The following is a 26,924-nucleotide window of genomic DNA, read 5'->3' on the forward strand; positions in this document are numbered from 1 at the left end:
ATTCTTTTACATCCTAAATAAAAATAAGTGAAAAAAAGAGAAAGGTTTAGGTGCTATGAAAGCTTTATCCTAGATATGATTGAAATAACAGTGAAATGGAGTGTCATTTAAGATAAGCATCAAAACGGTTAATTTAAAAAAAAAGTGTTATGTTCCAACACTATGGGAACATATGTATCAAAGCTTGATGTGAGATAAAATTGTGAGATACTGTATATATCACAACCAATCAGCTTCTAACTTACATTTTGCAGGCTGTGTTTAAGAAATGATATATTGGAGCTGATTGGTTGGTGATATATATTTCACAATTTTATCTCACATCAAGCTTTGATACATATGCCCCTATATTTGTTATTAATATGCATGTCATTGAATTTATAGGGGCCTATTTATTATCACTAATGGGCACTAGTTTCCACATGTTTTAAGTAACGTGCCCATTCATTATTAGGGACCCAGCAGGGCTGCCTAATATTCATCAAATAAATAAATAAATAAAATCACCAGCGCTGTTGCTACATAACAATATAAAGGACGTCCTTTATATTGTTTTTTAGCAACAGCACTGTTGATTTTATTTATTTATTTGCTTAAGCTTTTTTTAGGGAGTGACACACACCCACACCCCTATACCAGCTGCTATTGACAGTGCAGTGGGAATATTCTTAATGTTCAGAAAACTCTGAAAACTTCCTATGGGAAGGTTGTCTGGGGTTGCCGAGAGGGATCCGGGCAAATCTCTCTGCATCCTACGCAATGAGTGGCACCAGTAAGTATTACTGCTACTGGTATGACTGTGGTCAATTCTTTCTGCTTTATGGTCTGGATGGGGTAGGTCTAGGAACACTTATGGTCAGATTCTGCTGACAAAATATGGGAAATTTCACATCAAGTATACAATTAGGCAAATAAAATTGAGTTCACTTTGTTCCATTACTGTGTCAGTTGAAGGATGTAAAGAATTAGAGCATAGTGCCAGTTCTTATGATTATAATTTGATAATATGGATTTATAATACTCCATGGATACAAGATGCCGCTAGGTGTAAATTGCCAAATTGTGATGATAAACAAATACCATATTTAAATAAGGAAAATATGTTGTTATTTGAATACCTCTCAGCACTACTATATTATGCATTCACGACTAAACCTAAATGATTGCTAATTATAGCCATAATTAACAATGGCTTAACATTTTACATTTGTTAAAATAAGTATAGATAATTTATATTTGTGAAAGGTATGGGCTTTTCTATGAAGATTTTGGGAGACATACATAGTTTAAAGTCTGTTTTTCTTATCTTTTGTTTGTGAAGCTTAACATTTATATACTCTGGTATAAATACTGCAGACAGGGGAGGTGTCAAAACCACAATGAGGCCATAGTGACAGGTGTTCCAGTGCCATACGTTTTATTTTTTTTTAAATGAAATATATATATATATATATATATATATATATATATATTCTGGATACTACTAATTATTATTTAATAATGTCATGTCTTTGTTATCATAAAATATATCTGTAGATTGGGAGTAGCTCATAATCGCTGTCAGGTTGCTGCTATAGCTGCTATAGTTAGCTACCATTAATTGAAACTATCAGAAGACACAATATTCTGTACCCAATGATTGTTACAAGGATCACATGTTCTCCTGTGGGAAATAAGAAAGAAGTTAATTAGAGCACGTTTCCCAGAGAAATGCTTAGTGAAGCAAGGATGTCAAATTCCAAGAAGCACAATCTGTGAGATTTGGGGATTGTAGACCAGAAATGGAATTTTAATGCAAAATATTGATTTTAATCAAGAGCACTGTGTTGAAGATTGCACATCTGGTCAAATAATGATTAGGCGGTGTGCTGTGTATGAAAGCAATACAGTATATGCTAACTCTCTTCATGTCAATGTGATAATGACCTAGCTGAATGTAGGAATTTTTATAGGTCACGTTGTTAACAACTTTGTTATTATAGATTTATACCACAAAACTGACCACCCTGGGTCACAATGCCATTGATCGAAAGGTGTCGGCTTGTATTGTTAAATGTGCACTTCTATTTTTATTCATAATATAGTCTGCAAATAAGTTTTAGAATTTTGAATTTTGCCAATAAATATGTACAATATTGTACCTTGATGTAGAGAGAATGTGGATGATTAAGAGTTGGTGCAGATTTTGACTGGGAGTAATATTTGTAGCTGAACAAATTTAGTTTTGCTTAAAGAGCAAGTATGTACTGCATGTTCTTGTATGCTGTACACATGCACACTGGGCAGCTTTGTTTATAAACTGGACACTCCTGGGTGGGCCGGAGCAGCGGACAGAGGGGGGCAGGGCGGAACAGAGTGCGTGGCGGACCTGTGTAAGGGACATGATAGGGGCTGGACGGTGTGGACCATGGTGACCTTGTTTATGCCGAGTACCTTTACTAGTCTAATGGTGCATACACACAGTCAGATCAGACAACGATAATGATATTGTTGTCTGATCGTCCTGCATGTGCTGGATATTTGATATCGATCACCCAGCACACCACCAACCCCTAAACGACCCACGATCAACGATCGCGGGTCCCTATACGATATCATTATCGTTTATATCGTCCTAGAAAATCTGACCGTGTGTATGCACCATAAGGTCCGTCCTGCCTCTGACATGCTCAGTAGGTGTCAGGAACTCTCAGGTAATGACATACTGACACCAGTGAGAGGGGGAGTCAGAGTTCAGACCACCTGTCAGTAACTGTAATGTAGCTGTTACTTAGTGAAGGTGTTTTTTGTTTACTTCTTTGATTAGCACCAGTCTACAGCGACAGAGTTAAGATGGGGAACATCAAAGAGGTATTTTTCAAAATTGCTTTGTGAAACTGTATTGCCACCTAACAGCCTACATAAATACTGATTAGCCATTAAATCTCACACAACAGAAGTTTGTATCCTTTGAGCCAGCTTGGCCAGGCCACTCATCCGGCACACATCCACTTGCCGATAATACTGAGCTATTGCACAATTACGAGATCATAATCATGCAATCGCTCAGTAATCATTCACAAATTGTGCACATTTATGTCAGAAACGGCCAGCGATGCGCTTTCCTGCTGGTCGTTTCCAACATCAATCATCGGCCGAAAATGCTGTACAACCTGACGATAACGTCAGGTTCAGCATGGTAGTGGATGATTGATGTGCCTACACTGGACGACTGATCGTTCAGTGTAGGCACAGCACAGACTGTGAAACGACTGCACGATTACAATGTCATAATTGTGCGGTCGTTTTTTGGTCTGCAAGTGGATGTGTGCCTTAACTTAACTTTTTCTCTCACCAGTGAAGCACATGCCTACATGTCCACAGCCTAAACCTAACCCCCCCATAGCCTAAAACTAACCCTTCCCCCCAGCAGTCTAACCCTAACCCTCCTCCTAGTGGCTAACCCAAACACCTAACCCTACCCCTAACCCCAATACTTACTATTGGGATGTCAGCGATCCGGATGCTGGCACCGGGATTCTGACTGGTGTCAGAATTCCAGCGCCGGCATCCTGACAGCCAGGATCATGACTAATATATTTATAAAATCTTGTAAGGTCTGTCCTGTCTTCATCTTGCATTAAGAGACTGTGGTGCGCACCTGCCCTAGTGTATTGCCCAGTACATGAGAACGATTGGACAGCGACAGACGATAGCCTAGCCACAGAGGAGGAGGACCTGCCAGAAGCGGTAATTGCTGTATGTAATAGCAGCAGGGGATAACGTGTGCTGGGGTGGAGTTGGACAGAGCAGCAGACATAGAGAGAGGGCACAGACAGAGCAGTAGACAGGGAGGGAGATGGGGCGGGACAGGGTGGAGCAGCGTGCAGACTGCAGTGACCCAACATATGCCGTGTCCCTTTACAAATATCATATAAAGTTTTGGTGGCATGTGGGCATCAGAAGTGTAGTTACTTTCATTACTACATGGTAAGGAAGATTATTTGCCTGCTGTATTAAAGAGATTTTTTACATTTAACTCAAACCTTATAGCTAATCTTTTGCTATAAAAGCAAATTGTCAAACTTTCTTGTGTATGTGACCTGGTAGGGTTTAAGTGTATCTGATGTATGTTTGACATAAACCTGGCAGGTACTGTATGCTACAGATGCTGTGCAGGTCACCTGTTTAGATACTTCCAACATAGGTGCAAAAAAAATAGCTTTTTTTTATATGAGACTTTTTTTTCAAACACAGTAAGTACACTGTGATATATGTGTACAAATCAGAAGATGGCTAAAACAAGTTAATAATTAGATTGGGCTTTTTATGCCTTTTATGCCTTTTGTATTGCAAGAAGTACTGAATAATAAGTCTAGAATACTGTATATGTAAATGAATATGCATGAAAACAGCAGCACTTGTTTCACTACAGACAGCAGGGTTAATGAAATACAAAATAAAAAATTTGAGAATATTAGAATCTATCAATGTTTATTCATTTACAATGTAACATCCATGGGTACAACTACAACCATTGTTCACTTATGTTCTGTTAAAAAACAAGTTAACAATAAGTAAACAGCACAACTTCAGTTGGTACTGCACAAGTAAGCCATATACAATGGAGGTTTTATATATATATATATATATATATATATATATATATATATATATATGAGGTTATCAAACAGAAATTAATTGTACGTATTTAGGGTTATAGACCTTCATTGAAATTTACAATGTGCTTGATTAGGTAAAGAAATTATTTGGTATAGTTGTCATGTAACTAAAGCTAAACTGAACAGTATTTTAGTAGAGAAGCAGAAACATTTAATCCATTAGAGTGTGGGCCTACAGCGGAAATAGTCCACAAACCCAGAAATGTGATTTCCGAGCTCTGTTCCCGGGACTGGAGAGTGGGCATGCCCATTCCAATGCTCTAGACAGACAAAAACTTATACTTGTGCATGTAAAGAAGTATTGCAGATCCTCATGAAAGATCCTTAATTTCTACAGCCCTCACTGTTTTATAAATCATGGCCTAAAATAAGGTAAATGTATAGATGGTCACCTACTACAATGTGGATTACAACCTACAATAAAACAAAGCTACTGCCAAACAGGAAACTAAAGTTATTATGGATTAAAATCTCACATTAACAGGCATCTGTAGAATATAAATATAGGAAAAAGTGTATCTGGGTGCAAAGAACAAGGTATAAAGAGCAGCCCACTCCGACCACTCCGAGTCAGCAGGTTTCCTCTTGTGAAGATGTTAAACATAATCTCTTCATTCTAAATTTCTCTTCTTGTTCAAATGATTATATTTCTCCATAATATGTACACACAAAAAGGGGAAAAATATAAAAACAACAATGTGTAATCATTTCTTATAAATAGAACTTCATAAAGCACCCCTAACAGTGAGACACAATCTATGTTGACATGAATCATCTCCACGTACCCCAACTTCAACTGAAGTGTGTGTAAACCTTATCAAGGCTTCTTTTAACACACAATCTCATGTTAGGTCCCAACACCAAAGATCCATTCATGGATCTTTGGTGTTGGGATCTAACACGAGATGAGGCATCTGTAGCAATCTGACTGGATTGTTGCAGAAAGCCAATTGGCCTGTTGCTTCAGTGAAATTACTCTATGCATACCTAGAAAATAGCCTCATGCTTATGTGCTTTTACAGACTTGCCCAATTCTGCCTCTTACGACTGCTTTTGCTGGAAGGACAGGAAAGGGGATTCCTAAAATATGACCAGTATGGTAAAAGGTGTTTACACAAATGTGGCCCATTGCAGGACAAGAGCAAGTACAGCTGTGTCCTCAGATATCTGGTATCAATACGCCACACAGTGCGTGATGCCTGTCATGAGTGAGTCGCCAGGTCCTGTGCTACTCTGATACCGTCAAGCCGCTTTTTGAGACTTTTTTTTCCGAAAATGCATCTTAGTTGCAATGTGATGCGACTAGGATGCACCAGAAGACTGTACTGATTAATTTGATATGCAACACTTGGCATGAAAAGAGCCGCACAGATTCAGACTCAGTCGCACACAGATATACAAGTGTCACATATCTAATTAATCAGCACAGTCGCATTGCAACTAAGACGCATTTTCGGCAAAAAAAGACAGCTGGTGCTAGCATGGAACCAGTTGCGCCAATATAGGCGGATTTGGCGTGACTGCAGCAATGATTTGTAAGAACATACAGTATCTGTTCATGCTGATTATGATGACTTACCGTAAACCGGGCGCATATCCTGCCGATGCCGAGGGGAACACAGCACAAAATGATTACATCTCTAAATATGTGCGGAAATACGCTATTTTTCCGTGCTCCCTTTTTCATCATTATATACATCCATTTTGCCAAGAAACTCTGTATCAGCCCCGGTATCTTTTAGAATAAAAAGAAATAATAAGCTATATCTTTATTTAAAACCTGGGTGACAAATTCTGCTTTACTAATCAGAAACACTCACAGATTTGGCAGTTGGTAATTAAATGCCATATGCTCACACTAACACATAGAAAACGTGTTAATTAATGCAGGCAATTCTTGCCTGTGATTTGCATATATTCACCCTTGGATCAAAGTGTTAAAATATGTACAATTGAAAATATTGTTTTCTCAATTAAAAATGTAATGAAGTGAATTATTTCCATGGTAAGTAGGTATACAACTGAATCCATACAGAAAGGCCAGATATTGAACAGCCAGGCATTATTGCAAATAGGTTCCTAGTCTAAGGTTCAGTCTTGTATCCAAGTATCATCCTACTTAATGTGAAGTGTGTTCTAATACCTTGTTTAAGTAATTCACAAAGTCATATTTTTACTTTATCAATCAAAAGAGATACTGTATATATATGAATGTTTTATGATGGCTGTAGCTAGGTTTGCAGTTGAATGGTTCCCATAATCTTTATGTAAAATCTGATATATCTATTGTAACATATGTAACATACTCCCTTTTGGCAGACGTCGGGAGTAATTAACCTGGCAGGATGTGCAGCATCACGCCTCCTGCAGGCATTACTGATCTGAGGTGTATCCTTGAACACAACTTTGGATCATCAGTGTGTCCATTGGCCGGCTTAGTGCAAGCCGGCCGCCGTAGATCTGTAAAAGAGACCAGGAAATCTTCTTCAGCCGTCAGAGATCCTGGCCTCTCCACTCCAATGGGGGTGACATGCCTCCACTTTGGGATACTGAGACCATCGCCACCCCCCCCCCCCACCAGAAACAGTAGCAGACTGTCAATCACTGATAATATGCTGTCGGACTGAGTGCAACATTGCAGATCCGTACTGCACATGCGCATTACGAGTCCGGCGCATGTGCAGATTGGCCATTGGGAATTTGCGATAAGAAGTGCACTAGTGTGCTCTGCTGAGTCACCCTTTTAGTTTTGTGCAATATTTATTCACCTTATGCATAAATATCTGCATACCCAGAATCTGATTTTCAGCCTCTTCAAAGTCCAGCCTACTTCCAGTTATGGAACAACCTCTCATGAATATCAATATAGCTATTTTTATGATAGATTTTACCAGTTTATTAATCATTTGTGTCCTAAAGTAATTGTGTGAGAGAGATGAAACATTGGGACTGTTTTATTCTATTTATGTTTGAATGATTTTATTACATGGCTAATGAAAGTATAGCAAACCTCTTTCTAGTCCGTATTAAGCAATAAACAACCCAAAACTTCCCAACCTTTCCCTCCAGAAGTTTCAAACTGTACTGTAGTTCCACCACAGACACCATCCTTATCCATGCACTACCCTATAAATAGACACATTTGCACGAAAACAAGTGCACATCTGAAAATGGAATATATGCTGTAAAAGTCTATCTTTGTAGTTGTACATATGCAAATGTGATTTCTTATGTAATAACTAAATGCAGATATGAATGTTGCTAGTTGCATGAAAGCGATAAATATGCAAGAGGACACATCTGTACCTCAAGTGCCTCAGCGACACACCTGAGCTAAGTAGTACTTTATTAGTTCTTCTGTGAGACGAGTCAAGTGATTTACATTTTTTTCTCACTTTTCTGTCACTTTTTGTGGTATATTAGAGTATGATGACATTTTGTTTTAGAAAGTAACAGTAAAATTCTAAACTTAATTGTTTAAAATGAATAACTGTTCAAATCTGATTTTATCTGGACCTTTATTTGTACCCTATCTAAAATGTTTGTATGATTAGATTAGGGTGACCAGAGTACTCACTTATAAGTCTGATAAGAACTGTGATTTTTATGTAGTATTATGTTTAGAATATGTCAATAAATATATAGCAATATCTGGTGAAATATATGTAGCTATATATGTAGATAAAGTAAAAAACAAATGCTGCTATTACCCTACTTAACTACCATGGACTTACTGTTTTAGTGATGCTATCCTCTTCCAGATATTTTAACCCATGAACATTATTATATTTCAGTTGTAAAGTTCAATGAAATATGCTGGCGCTATATATAAATGTTAATAAATAATACTGCAGTTAGGATTATTTTATTCGCTGTGTGTAAACATGTTATTGTCAGCAGTTCAGCTTCTTTTTTTAGTACCTTGGACAGCTACACCACTAGCTCTGCCTCTGAAATAATAGTCCAAAGAGTTTTTTTTTCCATCTGTTTTCAAAGAGACAATTCATTTAATGAGTTATTGAATTATGTGGCCAATATAACTGTATAACTTGTCTATATAAGAGCTGCATTCTTTAGGGAGTACTACCATTCTGTGCAGTGTTTTATGAGCTTCACAGTGATGTGATATCAGATGTGTGAAGTTATAATTAGTTTGATAACCTAAATTAGCTAAGTAGACACATATATTGTTTTGGAATAACAATTCCTGTCATCCAGGTATTAGTAATAGATCAGATACTAAGGAATGTCACATTTAGCAGTAGTAGAAGCATTATTTTGGACCTAAGTGTGTGGTCTCAGAAAATGTCCTACTTTGTATTATTTACAAAACCTCCATTTCTCTTAGGATTCCATGGAATGCAGATATTCCAAATGTATGTCACATTTATCTGACATAGGGTTCCATCTTTGTGTAGTTTTGTTTTTTTTAAAGTTATAATTAGTAATGATTAAGATGGTGTCTAATGGATTAGTATACCTGGACCTAGTGAGCCAACCTTTACCATTTTTTCTGTGTATATTATAGCTGCCAGAACATATAATCTCTGATCATTGTTATTCCTGGCAGAATATGTGTATTATATATGGAGGAGATGTGGTGGATCTCTGTGCTGATGGGAAGACAGGAGAGCAGCACAAATGGGAAATCCTAGCCCTAAGAAGCCCTGCATACTTATGTCACATAACTCATTTTTGTGTCCTCTACAGCTTACTTATACTTGTGGATCCCCTCTTACAAGCAACTTGATTATTTTCATTGATAATGATATTAAGGGGGTGATTCAATTATTTTATGGGGCGCCTTAACTAATAGGCACCTGACGTAGCAATTCAACTGTTGCTCCATTCTGACGCCCACGCCGTAGGTAGACACTTTTCTGCTCGCCGCCTCCAGAAGTGGCAAGCAGAAATGTGCAAGTCTGCATTTTGGGCACCTAAATTGAAGTTTGGGCTCCCAAAGCAGTACTTTAGATGGGTTTAGTACGGACACCTGAATGGAGCAACAATTTAATTACTCTGTCGGATGCCCATTAGTTAAGGTGCACAATAAAAGAATTGAATCACCTCCTAAATGTTGCTGTTAATATGTTCACATTTATAATTATTCTTTTCATAGTATATATCAAGGAAAGTGGAGGGATTACACTTTACTAAAGAAAGAACCCAAACAAGCATACAAATTCAGCAGGGATGCTGAATAATACCAATAAACTAGAGCTTAAACATGTACACATTATTCTAATTTTATTGACTTTGTTATAACAAATTTATTTTCCTCATCTGAGGGAATTGGTCCTTTTTAAACATAAAAAATAGAGAAAAATACCACAAACACAAAAAATGGAAATACAACGACTCTGCTAAAATAATTTGCACAATAATAAAAATAAATATGTACGCTGGAAAGTCTCGCGGGGGAAAATTCTGACTTCGTAGCTGTACTTCAAAACTAGCTCTGACAGCCTGCTCATTAACAATGAATTGAATTTGCATGCCATTTAGGGAATGGAAGGAATACAATCATAAAAAGGGAATTCAGAGTACTTTAAGCATTTTAAAACAAAAAATATTAGATTTCAGTTTGTATTAACTGCAAACAAAAAAAATCAGTAGTTACCAATTCAGAAGTACAGTATGAGGGCAGATTAAATACAAATATAACAACTGCTTGCAGTGCCTACTTCTGTAAATACACAGTCGGTAAATCTGATAGGGGGTGGTTTTCAACGTTCAGCTGTGGTGTCCTAGATTCTACTGACTGCACCACGGCAGAAAATAACCCACTGATAGCTCAAGAGCATATGCTTTATTTCCAGCCAATTCAAGATCATTACTAATCAAAGGATTAGCTTTTAGATAACAATGTGTACATCCCATATGGAGCACTTATGAAGTATTGATGTTTTACCACCTTAGGAAAAATGATCATCTTGGATAAATAAGGGAGAGTGAAAACTAGATAATATCATGCTTCTCTTTCCACTAGCATCTCATTCAGAAAAATACTACCTTGCAGGTTGCTGACAACAAGACAGTAAACTGAAAGTCAATGATTATGTCTTAATTCATGGTAACGGAGCTTTCTATTGTGGATTTTCAAAACATTTGCAGGACTGGTGTCACTGCGCTCAAAGAACTAAGGGCCTGATTCAGAGCCGGACGCTATTTGCGCTCGCTCGTTCAGAAAAAGGGGCCGGATATTTAAATAGAGCGCTTGCTCTTTGCGGTCTGTTGACGCCTCTATGTCTGAACGAGCAAACGAAACATGCGCTCGCTATTTTTTTAAAAACGCCCCCTGGCCGCTCGTATCCTACATCATCTCCAGTATTTATTAGATTAATCGAGTACATCAAAAGGCGTCTGAACTGCTCGCAGTGCTTGTGGTAGCATTTTCCTACCGCAATCATGCGAGCAGTTCAGGCTAAAAGACAACCAAGTGACGTGGTCGATGACGCTGCTTTGTTAATTATGCACACCCTTAAAACGCCCGTTTTGACCGTTTGGCATGCCTGCGTTCGGATCTCCACTCCCCGTTTTCAAGCACCTTCCCCTGTTACCACCCACAAACGCCTCATTCTGTCACTCAAATTAGCAGGCATTCGCTATTTTGCGAGCACACAATTTCCGACCGCAATGACTGGTTCGTGCATGCGTATTACAACCCATACGCATGCGCAGTTGTGCGTACATCGCTCGGAGCGAACGAGCGCCCGCTTATGAGCGGCTCTGAATCAGGCCCTAAACCCACTAAAGATGGTGTACCTTACCACAATGAAATATATATTCCTATATGTTTATGTGGAAAGACTTTAAAAATAAAAGCACAAAAAAATTATAATTGAAACTTGATTCATGATCTATGGCTTTTGTTTATCTTAATGTTGCTTCTACTTTTTTATATATAACATTTTGTTACAATTAACTAATTCTTATAAATATATCTACACATGTTGGGACCCGAGTTTGCCAGAGCTTACACAAGCACAGCATCGCAGGGACACGAGAGAGATTTGTCAGCTGAAACCCTTAAAATTTACCAAGAATCGTGTTTTGCTGAATCGTATTTTTCAATGGTGTATGCAGGGCTGCCAAGAGAAATCCTGGGCCCCGGTACAGCAACTTCCCAGGCCCCCCCCTAGCCATTTGCAGGGGGAGACAGGACAAGATCTTATCGGCTGCAGCACAGAGCAGCCGGATTAGTGTTCTGCTAGACCGTGGCCAGGGCAGGAAGTCTGTGTGCTCGTTCACAAAAAGTGGGTGAAGCTAACCATGAAGGGCGTGTCACAAGGACAATTCATCGCACTTGGGGGCATACCCGGCACTTACCGAGGTGCTGGACGTCCCCCAAGCTCTTCCCTCACAGTATAAATATGATGAGCGCATGCGCATGGCTTCTATTAACCCGGTGGTAATTGGTCACTGCAACTGGGACACTGCGGCCTGCTGGTGGGGAAGACACAGGGCAGGCTGATTTTAGTGGGGTGACATTAAAAGTGCAGGGCACAGTTTGTCCTTTTAAAATCGGGCAGGGCACTGCACCACACTAAAACAGCCTAGCGGGAACACTACCGGACGCTATCGTCATGCTGTGCATCTCATCCGACATTGGATTGGTTGCATAGCGCATCCCCCAGGACCCATATATATATATATATATATATATATATATATGCACTCCTCCCTCTCAAGAGAGACATGGATGGCACTCCAGGACTGTTAGAAAAAAATGCATATATTTGAACACCAATGTTTCAGAGCTCCACCGGCTCTGTGCTCTGTGGAGTGCCGCCCGTGTCTTTCTTGCGAGGGACAAGTGTTTCTATACTTATGGCTGGGGATGGCACCAGGGCATCAGGTTACCATTTAGACCTTTGAGTGCCGACTCTATACAGTGTCATATATAAAGATATATATATATATATATATATATATATAAGTCCAATGGTCCGGCACTACTATTAAGGTTTTTTGATAGCCCTTGTGCCCTCCGTTGATAATGAATAATCTGCATAGAGGAAAGTACGGCGGCACTGAAGGTCTTCAATGAATGCAATTTAATCCAACGTTCCAGGTCGCCCTTTTGTCAAGGTATTACCATATATATATATATATATATATATATATATATACACACTGTATATATGCACACACACATATATACTGTATAATATATACTGTATGTATATATATATATATATATATATCACACACCTATATCCAAACGCTAATACACACATATACATATATATATATATATATATATATATATAACACACATTTAAATGTACCTATCTATATGTATGATATATATATATGTATATATATATATATATATATATATATCTAGTACACTAAAGGATGAATACATTTATTATATACTGCAGCACCAGTGTCAAAGGCACTCACAGTCTGCAGTCAGCGGGGCACTCCTGGGCTCTTCTCTTTCCTCCATACACTGCTGACACCACTCTGACTCTGTCTCTGTCTCTGAGCCTTCCTGTTGTCCCTCCTAGTCCAGGCACACCTTCCGGAGTCTGGTGTAGAGAGAGAGCCCCGCGAGATGATGACATCATCATCATCTCGCGAGACCTTTAGCTCCGCAGCGGCGCTGCAGCTAGGACCAGAAGTGAGTGATGCACTATGCAGAAGTCCGGCGTCCAAGACCCTCCCCCCCCACTTCCCCACTAACACCCCCACCCGAACGAACTGCTACCCCCCGCGGTGGAGATTTAATAAAGGAGGTTTTTTTAATAAAAAGATAAGAAAAATGACAAAAAAGTTACTGTTGTGCTGCAGACCAGGCCCCCTGACATGGCCGGGCCCGGGTAATCAGTACCCGCTCCCCCCCCCCTCTCGGCGCCCCTGGGTGTATGTGATCGTGTTGTTTACTGGTGTTCCCTGTGTCTGAGCGTGGCCAAACACACCTGAACATGCAGCCTTTACACATCAGTGAGATACATGCAGGCTATATGTGTGTATTGTGTATAAAAAATAGGAAAAAAGATGGCATGGGGTCCCCCTCCCCAAAAACATAACCAGCTCCGTACTCTTTGAGCCAGTGCTGGTTCAAAAAAAAGCCCAAAAATGTAGGGTAGCCCATATTTAATGAACCAGCACTGGGCTCTTGGATCTGGCACTGGTTCTAAAAATATGAGAAAAAAATGGTATAGGGTTCCCCCATATTTTTAGAACCAGCATTATGCTTCACTAGTGGGGTGGTAATGCCGCAGCCAGGGTACACACTTGACGGAGTCGCCCAGCCAAAGCATTCTCACCCCTGACTAGTCAGTGTGGGCATGGGATCCCTGGGGAGGTGGGGACCCCCAATAAAGAGGTCCCCCCTCTCCAGGGTACCCCAGGCGGAGCTGTAGTCCAGGGCTATCCGTCGCATTTCTGGTCAGTGATTGCAGAGTTGATAGTGTTAATTAATTGTGTAAAACTAATATTGTATTTTATAGGGGGACTGGAGATCCCCTGCATGCCAGTACTTGTGGAACTACAAGTACCAGCATGCGGGGCATTAAGGGTCCAATGGTATCTCTTGTCCTCCTGTGAAAGAAATATAAAAGAAATTAAAAGACACACACTGACCATTGTAATATTTTATTACACATACACTCACACTTACCCGCACTCACACTACATACTTACCTTGTCCCTTGCGCCGGTCTGTCCCCTTGTCCAGTAGAATCCATGATTGTACCTGTAAAAACAAAAACATACTCATTCACCTGTTGGTTCAGGGCCTATTTGTTCCATGTAGGCTTCCACGGTCTTGGAAAAATAAAAAAACAGAAACACGGAGCCCACCAGACAGAGTACTGTCAAAGAATGACGCGTCAGCCGGTGCATTGTAAAGAATCTGACCAGAATGTTGGAGCTCTCTCTCTCTCTCTCTCTCTGAGGGGTACATTTACTAAAGGTCGATTTTAATTGCACATTTACGAACACTTAAAAATTTATATAAAAAAATTGTGTTAGTAAATGTGTGATTTAGCCCCTGGAACACAACATCGATGTTGATTGATTTTTTTTTTTTTATCAATTAATATCAACCTTTAGTAAATTTACTCCTGAGTCTTTAAAAGGGACAAGCCATTTGAATGCCTGAATATCCTGGACAGGAATATGTAAAAGTTATTGCTGCTAGAGAGAGAGGATTGTTCCTTCGACTCTGCACAGAATAGTCTTTCCCTAGGTTTGCCAACAGGACCGTAGACGTTATTAAGCTATTTCAGTACAAGGAAGAAGCTAGGTTAGCTGTCCATCTTGAAATTCTGGGACAACTCTGTAGTGAGAATTTATTTTGTACTAGAAGTTAAGAGATCACTACTCACCTGAGACCATACATTGTGCATAAACTGCATTCTAGATTTTACTGGAATTATCCACCATCTAGAGCTGTTATCACAATGGTTTCTGAAATCTGTAGGATTGAAACTAATTGTCATGCTACAATCCACTGTAAAGTTACTCAACTGTATTACACACTTGCATTTAGGTTTAACCCTAGCCTGGGACATACTGTATACACACAGTGAACTCGGGGCGTATTTATAATGGGTCTAAGGTGTACGGTACACACGGGCCAGGGGGCCCACACACCGCACACCCTGCACCCAATTACATATACTTACCTCTCATTCGTTCCGGTGCTGGCTGCAGCGCTGCAGAAATCACCAGGAAAATGGCAACCGCGGCCATTTCCCCAGTGATTCATGCATGCGCATTAGAGATATCCTGGGAACATGGCATGGGCGCCATGTTCCCGGAGACCTGCACATGCGCAGGTCTATACTGCGACGCCGGAGAGGAGGTGGCCCGATCGGAGCCTGCACAAGGGGCCCTCCTCTCTTAAAGTACCCCTGCAGTGAACGCTTGTCAGGGGGACCACAACCCACTTTGGATATGTTCTGTATAGCTGTTGTTCAATTATATGTCAGTTACTGTGATTATTTCTCTGTATATGTATTATACCCTACTGCGGGAAGGTGTTCAGATTCCCTGCAGTCATTTGAGGCACGCCAAATTAGATTAATTCCAGTAAGCAGGTGCTTAGAACTAGGGGTGTGCACCGGCCACTTTTGTGTTTTGGTTTTGGATCTGGATCTTTCTTCGTGTTTTGGATCTGGATTGGTTTTGCCAAAACCACCCTTCCGTGTTTTGGGTTCTGGGTTTTGTGTTTTGGATCTGTATTTTTTTTTAAAAAAGCATAAAAACAGCTAAAATCACAGAATTTGTAGGTTTTTCTGCTCCTATGCTATTATTAACCTCAATAACCTTAATTTCCACTCATTTCCAGTCTATTCTGAACACCTCACACCTCACAATAGTGTTTTTATGTCCAAAAGGTTGCACCGAGGTAGCTGGATGACTATGCTAAGCGACACGAGTGGGCGGCACAAACACGTGACCCATCTAGGCGTGAAACTGCAGTGGCAGACAGGATGGCAGTTTGAAAAACTAGGCCCCAAACTGTACATAATGCAAAGAAAAAAAGAGGTGCAAGATGGAATTGTCCTTGGGCCCTCCCACCCACCCTTATGTTGTATAAACAGGACATGCACACTTTAACAAACCAATCATTTCAGCGCCAGGGTCTGCCACACAACTGTGGCTGAAATGATTGGTTCGCTTGGGCCCCCACAAAACAAGCTGGCAATTAATCTGTCCCTGCACAAACTGGCTCTACGGAGGCAAGATGTCATCCTCATCCTCCTCATCCACCGATTCCTCACCCTCTTCAGTGTGTACATCCTCATCCTCACAGAGTATTAATTCGTCCCTGCTGGAACCACAGGTCCCTCTGTACGTTCTGGAGGCTGGTCTCCCTGGAAGAGTTGATAATTCATTTTATGAACATCATCTTCTCCACATTTTGTGGAAGCAACCTCCTACGCCTTTCGCTGACAAGGTTCCCGGCTGCACTAAACATTCTTTCGGAGTACACACTGGAGGGGGGGCAACTCAGGTAAAATAGAGCCAGTTTGTACAGGGACCTCCAAATTGCTTCTTTTTCCTGCCAGTACAGGTACGGACTGTCTGACATGCCTACTTGGATGCTGTCACCAATGTAATCCTTTAACAGACAGACGCATGCTTGTCGCTGCTGCTTTGAGGATGCAAGTGCGGCTACAGCCCACACAATTCACAAAGACAGAAAAAAAAAAAGAATATTTTTATTGTTTGTGGAGCGCACTTTGAGGGTTACACCACCCTTTAACAGACAGACGCACGCTTGTCGCTGCTGCTTTAAGGATGCAGGTGCGGCTACAGCCCACACATTTCACAAAGACCGAAAAAAAAAGAACAATATTTTAATTGTTTGTGTAGCACACTTTGAGGGTGTCACCACCCTTTAACAGACAGACGCACGCTTGTCACTGCTGCTTTAAGGATGCAGGTGCGGTACAGCCCACACAATTCACAAAGACAGAAAAAAGAAGAATATTTTTATTGTTTGTGTAGCACACTTTGAGGGTGTCACCACCCTTTAACAGACAGACGCACGCTTGTCGCTGCTGCTTTGAGGATGCAAGTGCGGCTACATCGCACTCAAGTCACAAACACATTAAAAAAATAGTTTTTTATTTTTTGGAGCACTTTGAGAGTTACACCACCCTTTAACAGACAGACGCACGCTTGTCGCTGCTGCTTTAAGGATGCAGGTGCGGCTACAGCCCACACATTTCACAAAGACCGAAAAAAAAAGAACAATATTTTAATTGTTTGTGTAGCACACTTTGAGGGTGTCACCACCCTTTAACAGACAGACGCACGCTTGTCGCTGCTGCTTTGAGGATGCAAGTGCGGCTACAGCCCACAGAATTCACAAAGACAGAAAAAAGAAGAAGAATATTTTTATTGTTTGTGTAGCACACTTTGAAGGTGTCACCACCCTTTAACAGACAGACGCACGCTTGTCGCTGCTGCTTTAAGGATGCAGGTGCGGCTACAGCCCACACAATTCACAAAGAGAAAAAAGAAGAATATTTTTATTGTTTGTGTAGCACACTTTGAGGGTGTCACCACCCTTTAACAGACAGACGCACGCTTGTCGCTGCTGCTTTGAGGATGCAAGTGCGGCTACATCGCACACAAGTCACAAACATTAAAAAAATAGTTTTTTATTTTTTGGAGCACTTTGAGAGTTACACCACCCTTTAACAGACAGACGCACGCTTGTCGCTGCTGCTTTAAGGATGCAGGTGCGGCTACAGCCCACACAATTCACAAAGACAGAAAAAAGAAGAATATTTTTATTGTTTGTGTAGCACACTTTGAGGGTGTCACCACCCTTTACCAGACAGACGCATGCTTGTCGCTGCTGCTTTGAGGATGCAAGTGCGGCTACATCGCACACAAGTCACAAACACATTAAAATTTTTATTTTATTTTTTGGAGCACTTTGAGAGTTACAACACCCTTTAACAGACAGACGCACACTTGTCGCTGCTGCTTTGAGGATGCAAGTGCGGCTACAGCCCACACAATTCACAAACACAGAAAAAAAAAGAACAATATTTTAATTGTTTGTGTAGCACACTTTGAGGGTGTCACCACCCTTTAACAGACAGACGCACGCTTGTCGCTGCTGCTTTAAGGATGCAGGTGCGGCTACAGCCCACACATTTCACAAAGACAGAAAAAAAAAGAACAATATTTTAATTGTTTGTGTAGCACACTTTGAGGGTGTCACCACCCTTTAACAGACAGACGCACGCTTGTCGCTGCTGCTTTGAGGATGCTGGTGGAATCTAGACGGGATTTGGAACCGAGGACACACTACCTCCATCAATTGTCTAAATCCCACTGCACTAATGGCGGATACCAGACGCACGTCTAACACCAACATAGCAGTCAAGGCCTCAGTTATACGTTTTGCTTCAGGATGACTGCTGTCGTACTTCATCCTCATCGCTAGGGACTGTTGGAGGGTCAATTGTTTAGTAAAAGTAGTGATGTTCCTACTTCCTCTCTGGGATGATGAACATCTCCCAGCAGCAGCAACAGCACTAGGAGGAAGTGGTTCTTGATCTTTCCCTATTTTATTTTTATCGGAGAAAGTTTGGTCCTCCATTTATGTTATATTGATACATACGTGCGGCTAAAGCGCACACAAACACAGAAAATATTTTTTTATTTTTGCTGGAGAGTAGTGCACTTTGTGGGTTACACCACCCTTTAAGAAATGAGCCAGCCGGCTCTTTACTTATGGGACACAGGCGCACGCTTGGCGCTGCTCCTTTGTTGATGCACGTGAAGCCACAGTGCACACAAGTCACAAACACAGAAAATATATATTTTTTTGTTTTGGAGTGTACTTTGGGGGTTACAGAACCCTTTATCGGTCAAGCCAGCCGGCCCTTTACTTATGACACAGGCGCACGCTTGGCACTACTTTGTTGATGCACGTGCGGCTACTGCGCACACAATTCACAAACATAGAAAATATTTTTTTTTTTGGTTTGGACTGGAGTGTACTTTCGGGGGTTACAGCACCCTTAACGGTCAAGTCAGCCGGCCCTTTACTTATGACACAGGCGCACGCTTGGCACTACTTTGTTGATGCACGTGCGGCTACTGCGCACACAATTCACAAACACAGAAAATAATTTTTTTTTTGGTTTGGACTGGAGTGTACTTTCGGGGGTTACAGCACCCTTAACGGTCAAGCCAGCCGGCCCTTTACTTATGACACAGGCGCACGCTTGGCACTACTTTGTTGATGCACGTGCGTCTACTGCGCACACAATTCACAAACACAGAAAATAATTTTTTTTTTGGTTTGGACTGGAGTGTACTTTGGGGGTTACAGCACCCTTTAACGGTCAAGCCAGCCGGCCCTTTACTTATGACACAGGCGCACGCTTGGCACTACTTTGTTGATGCACGTGCGGCTACTGCGCACACAATTCACAAACACAGAAAATAATTTTTTTTTTGGTTTGGACTGGAATGTACTTTGGGGGTTACAGCACCCTTTAACGGTCAAGCCAGCCGGCCCTTTACTTATGACACAGGCGCACGCTTGGCACTACTTTGTTGATGCACGTGCGGCTACTGCGCACACAATTCACAAACACAGAAAATTATTTTTTTTTTGGTTTGGACTGGAGTGTACTTTGGGGGTTACAGCACCCTTTAACGGTCAAGCCAGCCGGCCCTTTACTTATGACACAGGCGCACGCTTGGCACTACTTTGTTGATGCACGTGCGGCTACTGCGCACACAATTCACAAACACAGAAAATAATTTTTTTTTTGGTTTGGACTGGAGTGTACTTTCGGGGGTTACAGCACCCTTAACGGTCAAGCCAGCCGGCCCTTTACTTATGACACAGGTGCACGCTTGGCACTACTTTGTTGATGCACGTGCGGCTACTGCGCACACAATTCACAAACACAGAAAATAATTTTTTTTTTGGTTTGGACTGGAGTGTACTTTCGGGGGTTACAGCACCCTTAACGGTCAAGCCAGCCGGCCCTTTACTTATGACACAGGCGCACGCTTGGCACTACTTTGTTGATGCACGTGTGGCTACTGCGCACACAATTCACAAACACAGAAAATATATAATTTTTTTAGCACTTGGGGGGAGCACCCCTGATGGACAGAGCACCCCCTGGACAACACTACAGCACTCCTTTAGGACTGGGACACTGCACAGGACTTTGGAGTGGACACAGCCCCTATGGAGAACTGACTGCACAACACAGTCCAGCCAGCCCCTATGGACTTTGAAGTAGTGGACACAGCCCCTATTAACAACAGCAGCACAGCACAACACAGCCAGCCCCTATGGACTTTGAAGTAGTGGACAACAGCAGCACTACACTACACTACACTACACTACACAGCCCTAACTCCCACCCTCCCTCTTCACTGTCCACAGCCGAGTGAGAAAATGGCGCCGACGCGGGTACCTTATATAGGATCCAAAACCCGCGAGACTCGGAAGGCGGGATGATGACGTTTTGCCTCGATTTCAGATCCGAGTCAGGCGGGAAAAGTCGAGCCTGACTCGGATCGGACTCGGATCGGGGGGGCTCGGGGGGGTTCGGATTTCAGAAATCCGAACCCGCTCACCCCTACTTAGAACATAAGTAATATATTCTGTTAAAACGCGCACTAGTTCAGCCCTTAGCAGTGTAGTTTGATGGACTCTTGATGGAGATCACGTGACAAATAAGTATTTTCAAATTCATCATCAATATTCATCCTGATGTATTGCAAATGGAGAACATACAAATAGATTTCATTGCACTGTAGTATGTGATATTTCTTTCCTTCATTTGTTTGATACAGATTATTAGTTAGAGATATATACATGCTACTCCAGACATGCAAGGTTTTTCTAACATATAGGAAAGTAGTAAAGTCTGACTATTGAACGTATCCCTTTAATTCTTCTTCTTCTAATTATTATCTTTTATTTATATGGCACCACAAGGGGTCCGCAGAACCTTACAAAGTACAGAAACAGCATGAACAAAATATGAAAAAAGTGACTTACAGTAGAAAACATTGCAGGACATTGACAAGGTTTATAAACACTGCTGCATCAGTAGCCATAATTCCCAAATAAGCAGCAGGGCTGCAGAATCCAAGGGTTTGGTGCCATTGTTTGCAGAGAAGAGATGATGGCACAAGTGATGGAAGGAAAACACATGAGGGGAGAGGGCCCCTGCTCAGTGGTGTTCCTCCCCGCAGTGTCACCCAGGGCGGGATGCTGAAAAGGGGTGTGGCCACGTATGATGGGGAGTGGCCTCGCGGGCTGTACCCTCGTGGTCCCGTTCTTCTTACCGGTGGGGGAAGTCGTGTGCAGGACTGGAGGTGTGAACTGCCTTGTGGTTGCAGTGCTGGCTCCTTCACAATGTCAGGAGCCGAGTGCTGCACTTAATACTACAGTGCACCACCCGGCTCCTGTCACTGAGGGGGAGTCTGCTCCTTGGTGTCACCCCTCGGCGGTGAGACCCGGGTGCGGCCCACACCCCCCTTGTGATGCCACTGCCCCTGCTTATAAGAGCTTAATTAAGAGAAGGAGCAGTTAGACAGGTGTGACACAGAGAGGAGAGATAGTGAGCAAAGAGCATGGAGCTGTGGGTTAGGATGAGAGTTGGAAGGCTTTAATAAAGAAGTGGGTCTTGAGAGCCCATTTGAAGTTTTGTAGAGAGGTGGAGAGTCTGATAGGGGAAGTAAGTGAACAATAAGTGCAAAATCTTTGAGGCGGGAGAGGGAAGAAGTAATAAGTTGGGGTAACGCTATTGGAATTTGTTGAATTGTTCATTCATTGCAAACAATATAGCTGTGAAACAGTTTAGTTTTGGATGAAAACTTTATGATGTTGATTTTGTGCCAAATTAAGGAAGAATCGCACAACTATATGCTGACATACCTCTAGTCCACATGATAGAAAGGGTGAACATACCTCCCAACATTGATGGTGTGCAGAGCTACAGGGAATGGAAAAATCTCCATGGCAATAGGGACAATTAAGTCCTGATCATGACAGCGGGACAGGTTGAGATGTTGGTTGAGTGAGACTACAACTTAATCAGATTGCGCTATGAACTGCATTGCCTAATCTTATTTAACAGTGATGTTGGCAGGTCAAATAAAGTTGCAGTATATCAAGCCCCAGGAATTCTCTTTATATATAAAATATTGGGGCAGCATGATTGGTGTAGTGGTTAGCTTTACTGCCTCATCACACCACTGATAGGTCTTGGGTTCAACTCCGAACACAACCCCAACTGTGCAGAGTTTGTATATTCTCTCTGTGCTAACCTGGGTTTCTTCTGGATACTCTGGTTTCCTCTCACAATCCAAAAACATACCGATAGGTTAATTTGCTGCTGACAAAGAAAGATGAACCCTACTGTGTATGTGTGTGTAGCTGTGGTAAGGGAATGAGAGTGTAAACTCCACTGGGGCAGAGACTGATGTGAATGACCAAATATTCTCTGTAAAGTGCTGCGAAATATGAATGCAGAATATACTGTAAATAAGTTGTCATATGAAGAACAGCTTTTTTCTGCAATTTTCATAAACAAAATCTTTGCAGTATGTCTTCCTTAGGAACTGGGGTGGAACATTACTGTACATTGCCAATCCTCATACCATAATTTGAGTTAGTGCCCAGTGATGCCAGTCTGACCTCCTGAGGCATTCTGCTATCTTGAACATATACTATCTTAAGCTTCTCCAAATAGTTTTTTCAGGATGACCCAAAGTATTTATAGTGGTCCTTATATTACATAGGAAGTTATTTAGTTACTAATTGTATCATACCTCCATTGTATGTTGTTCAGGATACATTGGGGGAGACTTATCAAAGCTTGGAGAGAGATAAAGTACCAACCAATAGGCTTCTAACTCTCATTTTTCAAATACAGCCTATAAAATGACAGTTAGAAGCTCATTGGCTGGTACTTTATCTCTCCACTTTATCTCTCTTCAAGGTTTGATAAATCTCGCCTATTGTATTAATCCCTCAATTGTATACCATCAACTGACAAACAAGTTTAAGGGGCCTATTCATCAACACTAAAATAACGTTTTTAAGGACATTTTCCTTAAATAATATTATTTTGGTATTCATGAACAGACTTAACACAGGAGATATCACAGATATCTCCTTGCTAACTTCCCCTGCGTTAATTTCCACACTCCCCATACATTAGTATGGGGATGTGGAAATTGTGGTATTCATCAAATTCCGAAAATTATCAATTTTCGGAATTTGATGCAGTTACTATTCGCCACTGTGAGTGATACTTACCTGTATCAGCGTGTGTAGGTCCCCCGACGAGTCCCTCCGGTGCTCTGCTCCGTCCTCAGGCTCCGGAGGCTGGTCTGTCATGTGTGCTCCCCAGCAGAGCACAAGAAAGTTTAGAAAAAGAAAACAAAAATTTTTTTTTTTCTAATCTGTCATGTGGTCTGCTGGGAAACCACATGACAGACCAGCAGGACGGAGCCGGAGGCTGCTGCGCGGACAGGTAAGTCGGGGGGGGGGGGAGGTGAGCGGAGGGGGGAGGGTGGTGGGGGGTATACGAAACTTAACGCATCTGTAGGCAGTGCTGCGTATGCGCTGGTTTTACAGATGTAGCAGCGCATGCGCAGCACTGTTTCCAGATGCAATAAGGTAGTGTAGGCAGGGAAAAGTATCTATTTCCCGAAAAGCTGTAATTGCAAAAATGACAGCTTTTCGGAATAGACTTATGGAGAGGTGGAATGATGAATTCCACCTATAATTAGCTAGAACTCCATGAGAGTTCTAAAGCTAATTATCTCTAGAGAATTTTAATGTTTAATGAATAGGCCCCTGAAACCGCTGAACCAATGGTTGTCGAAAAGTAAGTTGTTTTGTTTTTTTTAACAAATGTAGAGATTGTCAAACACTAAACCACTGTTGTAGCCTGAGAAAAGTGATAAGCATGGCACCTGGCTTTATCTACAGGTAGCAATGTGTAGTACTTTCATGTTCTTCATATAATTCCAACTCAAGAATGGCTGCACAAATGTCTCAGCTGTATACTTTGGTTTTGAAAAATACTGCAATTATTGTGGCTATTAATATCCTGACTATAACCTACCGTGACTCTGGGAACAAAGCTTGATCTGTGGAACCAGATCCAGTGCATCATAAGGTCATATTTGATATGTGTCTAAAGTTTCATAGTATATGTAACTCCATTCCTAAGATTGCTGTGAAAGTATTCACAATTATCCATGATGTTCTCCCTTCTAGCTAAATTGGGATTCTAACAAAGACAAAATGATAGCTGCTGCTGCTAGCAGGCACTACTGTTAAAGAGAATAGCTGCAATTAAAACGGAAAAAGCTTTCCCTTTGGTCATAGAAGAAAACAGTAAATCTTTGCTAAATCAATGAGTATTTCCAGGGGCTCTTCTATAGTGATAACAATACTCAGAGAAATTTTCCAGTGTAAAATGAACAGTCCAAGTGGTAAATATGTCAGTCTCTCAAGAAGAAAACCACAATGCAAGCATTAATATAATGACTACTATGTCATGGTTATATCCTTTAATTTTCAATAAGTCTGTTTTAGCAGCTAGAGGGGAAGGGATCAGACTTAATGTAGTTTAACAATTGCCTCTACAACCTGGCTTGTTTGCTGAACAAGGGTGTCGGATTAACCACACCAATCAGCAATGATTTCCAACAATCTGTATCCTGACACCAAACTGAATGTATCACAATAAGGAAAACTCTAAAACAAGTTAATTATAAGAAATTATATATGTATGTATGAATTATTCTTAACTGTAAATGAAACATATAACAAAATAACATTTACTTGGATTTTCAAATAAACACATGTATTCATGATTCTTATATAATTTTAATATTGGTGGGTCACAAAAAATAAAATCTGGTGTCAGGTGTGTCAAAAAGCTAAATAGTCTGAGACCTCAGGGAAATAACTTCAGCCCTTAAAATTATGGAGTTCAGATGAGCAAAATGACATGGTATGGTACAAGTCACCTGGTTTACTACCAAACATATGTTTGGGAGGTATGCATGAAATCATACATAAAAATGTACTACTTTTGGTGGGGTAGTTCCAATTTTCTTGGACTGTTCTTGGATTGTTTTGATTTGCGGGTGAATATGAGACCTGGATATAAGTTACCTCCACTGTAAATTGTTGAGGAGGTTGGGCCAGTCACACTTTCCATTACAGGTGCTGTTATGTGGTAATCTCCCTCGTAGTGCAGCACTGATAGTGATTATGCCAGTAACATTTGTTTTCTGTCACATGGCATGAAGGGAAGGTTAGGTGTAGATCCACTGCACCCCCTTAAGCAGAAATTACTTTATACAGGCTAGTGGAGAGCATGGGCCAGTCTTTCTGGGTCAGCTTTATGGCGATGGTGGCCTCTGCTATCTTGAACAACTTTGTAGGGCTTTGGGTATTATGCTACTTATATTTTCTAGATACCTACAATTATGACATGCGCAGTGGTTGTAGTTCCTGGAGGGTATCCCAGTGTTAGCCACATGGAGAGGACGATGAGACTTATTATGTACTCAATCAAACCACTTTAATTCACTCTGCAAGCTGTTGGATGTAATCTGTAGGGAATATCTGCCACAATTACATTGGGAGCGGGACCTGGTTATACTGTCCTATGAGGAATGAGACTCTATTCTGGCCACTACAAATTAAACCACTATATCAGTGAAATTCTACCAAATGTCATTATTTATTTGCCTAGATCATATTTAAGCCCCTTGACATCCCCAAATGTCATGCCCCATTCTTTAATTTTTGGCACATTCTTTGGGCCTGCCCTGTGGTGCAGGTTTTCTTAGCAACCGTGATAGGATGCATTGCCAGGAGAGTTGTATCTGTCCCATTAGTCTCAATGCCTGCTTTTCTATTTGGCATGCCTATATTCTGTGTGCGACTGTATCTGCATGTGAAATTCTATGTTACAGTGTCGCAGCTGCTGACACTGTAACATAGCATTTTGCACAGGGTAAACATAATTTCGAACGCTGTGTGATCGCAAACTATCTGTGTGAGAGGGGTGCAACTAGCAAAACCATTAGTCTACTCTCTTATAATTCACCCAGTATGATTTCTTTTTTACAAGTAAAGTCTTGTTATTTAATAGCCACACCTCATAAAGCTATTACACCCCTTGAGAATGCTCCTTGCCTCTGCGCTACTCATTTTTTCAGACAGTGCTACTACTCTATCTGTGTATTTGACACTGTTTTTTGGCTATACCTTACTATCGTATGTGTTTGTTGCTGTTATTGTATGCTATTTAACTTGAAAAGCTTAATAAAACTTGTTGAATGTAAAATATCATTCTGATTTGGATTCTCCCAATGTTTGGAGATAGGTTTAATTTCATGTATGAATTCAAATTATACTTTTAATACAAACCATAATATACACGTTTACCATATTGCTCAGCCGTTCTATATCCGTGATACCATGATCACCTCAAAATATTTTGGTTCCACAGTGACACCATGATGATTAAACTGCTGACTATTGGTACAAGCTGAAAAATCTACTGCCATAAATATAGCTAATGAGCAGTTAAGTTGTTAAAAATAGGTAGTTAAGCTGGAATTTACTAAAACACATGGTACACCTGATGCCTAAAACAAAACTAAACAGTAGCATTTTTTTAAAATTTTCTTATTATACTGCTCTACTGTACAACTGGTTTGTGTAAAATGTCATCATGGTTTTGTTCATCTCTAATATGTGGA

General features: G+C 41.0%; 1 protein-coding gene across 16 annotated transcripts in view; it reads left to right on the forward strand.

Annotated features, from left to right (window-relative positions):
- The window catches only part of CELF2 (CUGBP Elav-like family member 2), a 499,219-nt gene that overhangs the window by 354,520 nt on the left and 117,775 nt on the right, over window positions 1-26,924 (forward strand). The gene's annotated exons all lie outside the window — the stretch shown is intronic.

Source organism: Taudactylus pleione, unplaced genomic scaffold (assembly GCF_031769625.1).
Source record: "Taudactylus pleione unplaced genomic scaffold, aTauple2 ptg000086l, whole genome shotgun sequence".
NCBI classification, from domain to species: domain Eukaryota; kingdom Metazoa; phylum Chordata; class Amphibia; order Anura; family Myobatrachidae; genus Taudactylus; species Taudactylus pleione.